The sequence below is a fragment of the Schistocerca gregaria genome, chromosome 10, assembly GCF_023897955.1.
Source record: "Schistocerca gregaria isolate iqSchGreg1 chromosome 10, iqSchGreg1.2, whole genome shotgun sequence".
Lineage (NCBI taxonomy): Eukaryota > Metazoa > Arthropoda > Insecta > Orthoptera > Acrididae > Schistocerca > Schistocerca gregaria.
In genome coordinates this window covers 135,602,622-135,611,168 of record NC_064929.1, presented here as the reverse complement: position 1 = coordinate 135,611,168, position 8,547 = coordinate 135,602,622, and positions in this window count along the sequence as shown.

Sequence of the window (8,547 nt, the reverse complement as noted above, 5' to 3'; positions counted from 1 at the left end):
AAGTGCTGATGAATGAGAAGGCTGCGTTTCAAGTTCTTCAAGGCTGTGATAATGAATATCTCAACAGGCAGTTGATGTGAGAAGGAATGGACATACATATTCACAAAAGCATGATTGACACACGTAGTTACAAGAAATGTACCAATGAAGAAACGTTCAGTTACAGGAGAAACGCTTCAATTGATTAACGAAACAAGGAAGTACAGAAATTACGGGAAATTCATAAAAACAGAAACACAAGTCGTTCAGGAATGAAATGCGCAGGAGCTTCAAGGAAGCCAAAGCGAATTGGCGAGTGAAATGTGAAGAAATAAAAAAAAAAAAAAATCATCGGAAGGATTTATTCAGCGTACAGAAAAGTTAGAACAGACAACTGTGAAATTAAAAAGCAAGGGAGGTAACATTAAGAGTGCAGATGAGAGAGAGTGGATAGGTGGAAAGGATACACCGAAGGCCTCCACGACGGGTAGGAATTGTCTGGTGCCGTAATTAAGAATAAATGGTGGTCTATATAGGAGACATAGGTGATCCAGTATTAGAATGAGATTTTTACTGTGGTTTGGAATAATTGAGACCAAATATGGAAGAAAGGATAGATAACATTTTTTCGGAATTTCTTAAAACGTTGGAGAAAGTGGCAGCTAAGAGACCGTTCACGCATGTGTGTAGACCGTATGAGACTGGTGACATACCATCAGACCTTTGGAAAAACATAATCCACGCATTTCACTAGATAGCACTAGCAGAGGAGTGCGACAATAGAGGCATTTCTGACGTTGTGCCCGCTACTGGTAGCAACACTTAATAAAAGTAGAGATATCTTTGTAAGCTATGGAGGTCTAGAAAAAGCGTTCGACGTGTGAAAAGGTGAAAAATGTTCTGAAATTCCAGAAAAATCAATGTAAGCTGTACTGAAAGACGAGTAATTCACATCACGTAAAAGAAGCATGAATGGTCAAGAATGGAAGACTAAGAACGAAGTTTCCGGAGTAAAAATGGTGTAAGACAGGAATATGGTCTTCTGTCCCTACTGTTCAATCTGTACATCGAAAAAGCAATAACAGAAACAAGAAATGGGTTTACAAGTGGGATTAAAATTCGGAGTGATAGTACATCAATGATAAGATTACTGATGACATAGCTAGTGGAGAATTGCTATAGGTTGCGATGAACGAAATGCAGTCCATTGAGTACGAGTAGTGACTAAGAGTAAACCGAATAAATACGAAAAGTAATGAGGAGTAGTAAAATAATATTATCGATAAACTTAACATCAAAATCGGGTTCCACGAAGCACGCGAAGTTCAGGAATCGTGTTGTCATGGAAGAAAACTTGTCGTGGACGATGCGAGGACATAAAAAACTGATCGGCACTTGCATTGAGGCATTGCTAGTATCAAAACTAGGCTTTAGTGTGTGGAAGAAATTTCTGAGGATGTACATCTGGTCAACACATCTTTTTTGTAGTGAATCACGGACGGTGGTAAAACCAGAAGAGAATCGAAGCATTTGGGTTTGGTGCTACAGAAGAATATTGAAATATTAGGTGGACTGATAAGGCGATTAATGTGGAGGATTTTTGCAGAATCGGCGAAGAAAGGGGCGTACGGAAATCTCTGACTAGGATTGGGGACAGGATGACTGGTCGTCTGTTACGGCATCAACGAATAAGTTCCATGGTAGTAGAGGAAGCTGTACAGCATAAAATCTGTAGGGAAAGACACGTACAGGAGTATATGTAACAAATAACTGAGGATATATGGTGCATTTGCTGCTCTTGGCACTATAGAGAAATTCGAAGAGGCCCACATCAAAACCGGTCAGAAGAACGATGAAATACATACACATCAATGAATTAATGATACTTATGGCAGGTTCTGGAAACTCTTGTCCTTGATGTGACTTAAATCTGCGACCTTTATGAAGCAGCTGTTATCTACACTTTAATCTCAATCTTCGCTCGTCGCACTACATGATGCGCATGTTTAGAAATCTTCAGTTTCACACTGTAAAGTGTGGACATCATACTGGAGAGCGGGACTGTCTTACTAAACTGCCAGCACTCTAACTAAATCACTCACCACTTTATTTAAATGATTTTATTTATTGATAAATTATAGACCCGTAACCTGAAGTTTAAACCAGGTCGCACGTCTTACAATTTTCTTTTTTCATCTTTTTATAGTTTTCTTTTGTTTTGTCTACAACATTACAAATTTATAACTAATCCTATGTTGTTGTTGTTGTGGTCTTCAGTCCTGATACTGGTTTGATGCAGCTCTCCATGCTACTCCATCCTGTGCAAGCGTCTTCATCTCCCAGTACCTACTGCAGCCTACATCCTTCTACATCTGCTTAGGGTATTCATCTCTTGGTCTCCCTCTTCGATTTTTATCCTCCACGCTGCCCTCCAATACTAAATTGGTGATCCCTTGATGCCTCAGAACATGTCCTACCGACCGATTCCTTTTTCTAGTCTAGTTGTGCCACAAGCTCCTGTTCTCCCCAATTCTATTCAATACCTCCTGATTAGTTATGTGATCTACCAATCTAATCTTCAGAATTATTCTGTTGCACCACATTTCTAAAGCTTCTGTTCTCTTCTTGTCTAAACTATTTATCGTCCACGTTTCACTTCCATGCATGGCTACATTCCGTACAAATACTTTCTGAAACGACTTCCTGACGTTTAAATCTATACTCGATGTTAACAAATTTCTGTTCTTCAGAAACGCTTTTCTTACCATTGCCAGTCTACATTTTATATCCTCTCTACTTCGACCATCATCAGTTATTTTGCTCCCCAAATAGCAAAACTCCTTTACTGCTTTAAGTGTCTCATCTCCTAATCACATTCGCTCAGCATCACTCGACTTAATTCAAGTACATTCCATTATCCTCGTTTTGCTTTTGTTGATGTTCATCTTATATCCTCCTTTCAAGACACTATCCATTCCGCTCAACTGCTCTTCCAAGTCCTTTGCTGTCTCTGACAGAATTACAATGTCATCGGCGAACATCAAAGTCTTTATTTCTTCTCCGTGGATTTTAATACCTACTCCGAACTTTTCTTTTGTTTCCTTTACTGCTTGCTCAATATACAGATTGAATACAACCCTGTCTCACTCCCTTCCCAACCACTGCTATGTATTAACTGCTTTAAGTGCCCATCCGTGTACAGCATTTAGTGACTTCTTAACTAGATAGCCTGCTTCTTTACTGTCACATCTCAACTTCCTCCTCCTGTTCGTCCTCATTGTTACTATTTTCGCTGTCACTGTCGACATCGCTGTCCATCCTCTGGAGATTGCTGTTACGCTGCACATAGGCATCCCTTTTATGTCGCGTGCTCAGGTACTATTCATGTGTTGTTTTTGAAATACTGTTTGTCAGTGCGTTTAATTGTGGCCATTGTTCTTCGTCTCTTATTGCTGTACATGTGTCTGTTTTTGTGTAGCCCAAGTGGAGTGTATGTCTATTGTTAGCGTATTGCCCGCAGAAAAAGACAGTGTGTTCTGGGAACCTTCTTCACCGCATGTGCATGCAGGTGTCTGCCTCAGACTCAGGTGGTGTTAGTGCGTGGGATAAAGTCCGTGCCCGGTTAAGAAATGTGCCATACCGCGGCTGGGATCGATATGTTTCATTCTCAACCGCTCCCGTATGTCAGGGAGGAAGTCGTGCAGTCTTCTTCCTTTATCACTTACATCCCACTCACCTTGCCATGAATCCAAACGCCAATTTTTAGGGTGACGTATCGTCTCTATCGGTACACCTGTTATCGTGTGTACCTTATCTATTCTCCCCACCTCTAACTTTTTAAATGATTCAGAAAGGTCGTCTTAAAACCTCCAGAAGTTGTTATACTAACAATATTTAACTTCTTGGCAAGTTTCGGTATTTAATAAATATCAGCCGGCCGCTGTGGCAGAGCGGTTCTACGTGCTTCAGTCCGGAACCGCGCTTCTGCTGCGGTCGCAGGTTTGAATCCTGCCTCGGACAATGGATGTGTATGATGTCCTTTGCTTACTTAGGTTTAAGTAGTTCTAAGTTCTAGGGGACTGATGACCTCAGATGTTATGTCGCACAGTGCTTAGAGCCATTTTAATCAACAACAGATTCGTAAATGTGAATAACGCAACATGTGAATCCACTGCATCCAGCGCCACTGTTTACAACATAGTGTGAAGCTGTCAAGAAAACAACTGTATGAGAAATCGTGATGCTTGATATAGCGGACTACTCCTCTCAGCCTATAATTTCGACATCAACGAGCCGCTCCTCTGGTGTTACATGAATAATACTTCGCGGCCTGAAGATGATTTGAGATCGGAACTAGGGGGAAAAAATATAACAGGTTCGCGCTGCTTTAAAATGTCCTTTCCGAACCTCTAACAAAAGCTTATTTTCTCTAATCCGTATAAGAAGTAATGGAACGGCTCACGTTCTGAAATCACATTACGTGGTTTGAACGTGGGAAAGTGCCGTGATGAATACTGCTGCATAAATTCTTTTTTAAAATTTCTGGATTAGAGTGATACGTGTGTAATTGCGTATGAGGTTTGTGCGTGGAATTCCTGTCATACATAATGATACCTTTATTGCAGTTCCGCTATGAACTCTTTGTATTTTACAAACTCGCTATTAATATGTTAATGTTTGCAATTGAAACGCTAACGAAAATGGAGAGAAAGAGATGGTGTACAATGAATGTTTTAGTGATGGCTCACACACCACTGCCAGTTTAATGATATTTTTCAGTTTCGCTTTTGGTACAAAGGGAACGGTGAAACATGCAAACTTGTCATTAGCTTTTCTGATACAGATAATGAGAACCGACACGGAAAGAACATAAACGCCGTAAATTCAACTACACTCCTGGAAATGGAAAAAAGAACACATTGACACCGGTGTGTCAGACCCACCATACCTGCTCCGGACACTGCGAGAGGGCTGTACAAGCAATGATCACACGCAAGGCACAGCAGACTCACCAGGAACCGCGGTGTTGGCCGTCGAATGGCGCTAGCTGCGCAGCATTTGTGCACCGCCGCCGTCAGTGTCAGCCAGTTTGCCGTGGCATACGGAGCTCCATCGCAGTCTTTAACACTGGTAGCATGCCGCGACAGCGTGGACGTGAACCGTATGTGCAGTTGACGGACTTTGAGCGAGGGCGTATAGTGGGCATGCGGGAGGCCGAGTGGACGTACCGCCGAATTGCTCAACACGTGGGGCGCGAGGTCTCCACAGTACATCGATGTTGTCGCCAGTGGTCGGCCGAAGGTGCACGTGCCCGTCGACCTGGGACCGGACCGCAGCGACGCACGGATGCACGCCAAGACCGTAGGATCCTACGCAGTGCCGTAGGGGACCGCACCGCCACTTTCCAGCAAATTAGGGACACTGTTGCTCCTGGGGTATCGGCGAGGACCATTCGCAACCGTCTCCATGAAGCTGGGCCACGGTCCCGCACACCGTTAGGCCGTCTTCCGCTCACGCCCCAAAATCGTGCAGCCCGCCTCCAGTGGTGTCGCGACAGGCGTGAATGGAGGGACGAATGGAGACGTGTCGTCTTCAGCGCTGAGAGACGCTTCTGCCTTGGTGCCAATGATGGTCGTATGCGTGTTTGGCGCCGTGCAGGTGAGCGCCACAATCAGGACTGCATACGACCGAGGCACACAGGGCCAACACCCGGCATCATGGTGTGGGGAGCTTTCTCCTACACTGGCCGTACACCTTTGGTGATCGTCGAGGGGACACTGAATAGTGCACGGTACATCCAAACCGTCATCGAACCCATCGTTCTACCATTCCTAGACCAGCAAGGGAACTTGCTGTTCCAACAGGACAATGCACGTCCGCATGTATCCCGTGCCACCCAACGTGCTCTAGAAGGTGTAAGTCAACTACCCTGGCCAGCAAGATCTCCGGATCTGTCCCCCATTGAGCATGTTTGGGACTGGATGAAGCGTCGTCTCACGCGGTCTGCACGTCCAGCACGAACGCTGGTCCAGCTGAGGCGCCAGGTGGAAATGGCATGGCAAGCCGTTCCACAGGACTACATCCAGCATCTCTACGATCGTCTCCATGGGAGAATAGCAGCCTGCATTGCTGCGAAAGGTGGATATACACTGTACTAGTGCCGACATTGTGCATGCTCTGTTGCCTGTGTCTATGTGCCTGTGGTTCTGTCAGTGTGATCACGTGATGTATCTGACCCCAGGAATGTGTCAATAAAGTTTCCCCTTCCTGGAACAATGAATTCACGGTGTTCTTATTTCAATTTCCATGAGTGTAAATACCTAGGAATTACAATTACGAACAACTTAAATTGGAAGTAACTCGCAGAAAATGGTGTGAGAAACGCTAACCAAAGACTGCGTTTTATTGTCATAACACTTAGAAAATGTAACAGATATACTAAGGAGAGTGCCTACACTACGCTTGTCCGTCCTTTTTTAGAATACTGCTTCATGGAGTGTGATCCTTACCAGATAGGAGTGACGGAGTTAGTTCAAAGAAGGGCATCACGTTTCGTATTAGCGTGAAACAGGGGACAGATTGTCACTGAAATGATACAGGATTTGGGATGGACATCATTAGAACTAAGGCGTGTTTCGTTGTGGAGGAATTCCAATCACTAACTTCCGAAATCAAAAATACTTTATTGACGCAAACCTACATAGGGAGGAACGATCCCCACAATAAAGTAAGGGAAATGAGAGCTCTTACGGAAAGATATAAGTGTTCATTCTTTCCGTGTGCTGTACGAGATTAGAATAATAGAGAATTGTGAAGATGGTTCGATAAATCCATTGCCAGGCACTTTAATGTGATTTGCAGGGTATCCATGTAGAAGCAGATATAAAATTATTTCCTATTGTTAGCACCTGACGACAAAGCCCGAGGAAGTTTCCGAAAGCGTGAGATTATAAGGAAATCTGATGCTTTGATGTAACCGAAAAACATTTATCCAAGTACTGAGGAATACTCAGCATAATTGAACAGTGTCTGTATCGAAAATATGAAGGAGCAACAGGCGTAGAACGGTGATTTGTCCGAAGGGTGGGAGCTGAATGAAAACTTGAAAAGTATAATTAAAACATGAGATTTCACGCCGCTCTTTTGTAAGTTACCAGTGATATAAGGAATGCCCTTCAGGCAGCAGCATACTTCAGACAAGCGAAACGCGTCCACAGTTCCACTTGTAAGTGGCTGGCTGCCCCACTTGCGACATACACAAAAGCGGAACAGCATTCTGTCATAAGTTTTCTGAGCAGTGAAGGAACGAAACCTACTGAAATCCACCAGCGACTGAAGATCCATTACCGTGATACCAGATCATCACTGGAGCAAATGCACGAGAGGAATAGCTGGTTTCGAAATGGAGTGACTTCTGTGACAGACACTCAGCCCTCAGGTCACACACACACCGTCTTGTGACACCAAGTTCACTGCAGCACTGGAAGCCATTGTGATGCAAATTCGCCGCGGGGCTATTAGCGAAACAGTCACAGATATGAAAAAGTTAGTTATGACTCGGTGCATCATTAATGAAGTGCTTAATGTTAGCAAAGTGTCTGCAAGGTGAGTGCCGTGGCAGCTCACTCCAGAACCAGCAGTTTGATGCTCTGCGTCACCCACCGTACTCATGAGACCTCTAACCAAATAATTACCACACTCTAAGGGGACGGGAGGAAAGAAATTTCGTTCCAATGAAGTGTAGCATCGATGCACAAGTTTCTGCGCACACGTCTAAACAATTTTTTTTTTATTTTAGTGAGAGGAAAACGTGCACTTCCTATACGATGGAGAAGTGTGTTGAACGACAGCCACACTATCCAAAAACGATGCACATGTGTTCTACATTTGTTTAATGCAAAAAATTTGAGGCCTTTTGATTCTCCTCTTATTACAGACCATATATTATTCCTGTACACGGCAATTTTACTGGACATCGGGAAACTCCTACGCAATGAGTCAGGAGTCAGTAGGTAGAGGAACTGAATTTAGCGCCGTGTTATGTACCCTAAGGAAGTCGGTGATAGGTTGTGTACAAGGAGACGGTATAGAACTGTATGTGATTACCGAATTTATGAAGAGACTCCGGCTGAATGAAGACTACGTAATAAAACAGACTTACAGCGTCGTCGTTATAAATGGGGAGGCAAGAAGAGGTGGCGTTTGTTGACCCTCAGGGCAGTATGCTAGAGCCGCCGCTATTGATATGTATAAATGACCGATCCAAAAAGTACGTGGCGCACGAGGCTGTACAGAGGCGGCGTGCTTTCGCATACACGGGCAACAGCGTTACGAGACTTCAACGAAACGCAGAGAGACGTGCGGGGACGGAACGGATTCCCCATAGTACACAAAATAGGTGAGGAGATGAGGACACTGTTACGGATGCAGTGCGAAATGCTTTTAATTGTTTCCACAGCGAAACTCTGTCTACCCATCTGGCAGAAAATCCGAAGGAGTTGTGGTCGTACATGTAGTATATTAGCAACAAGAAACAATAAATACACGGGTTGAACAAAAGTACGGAAA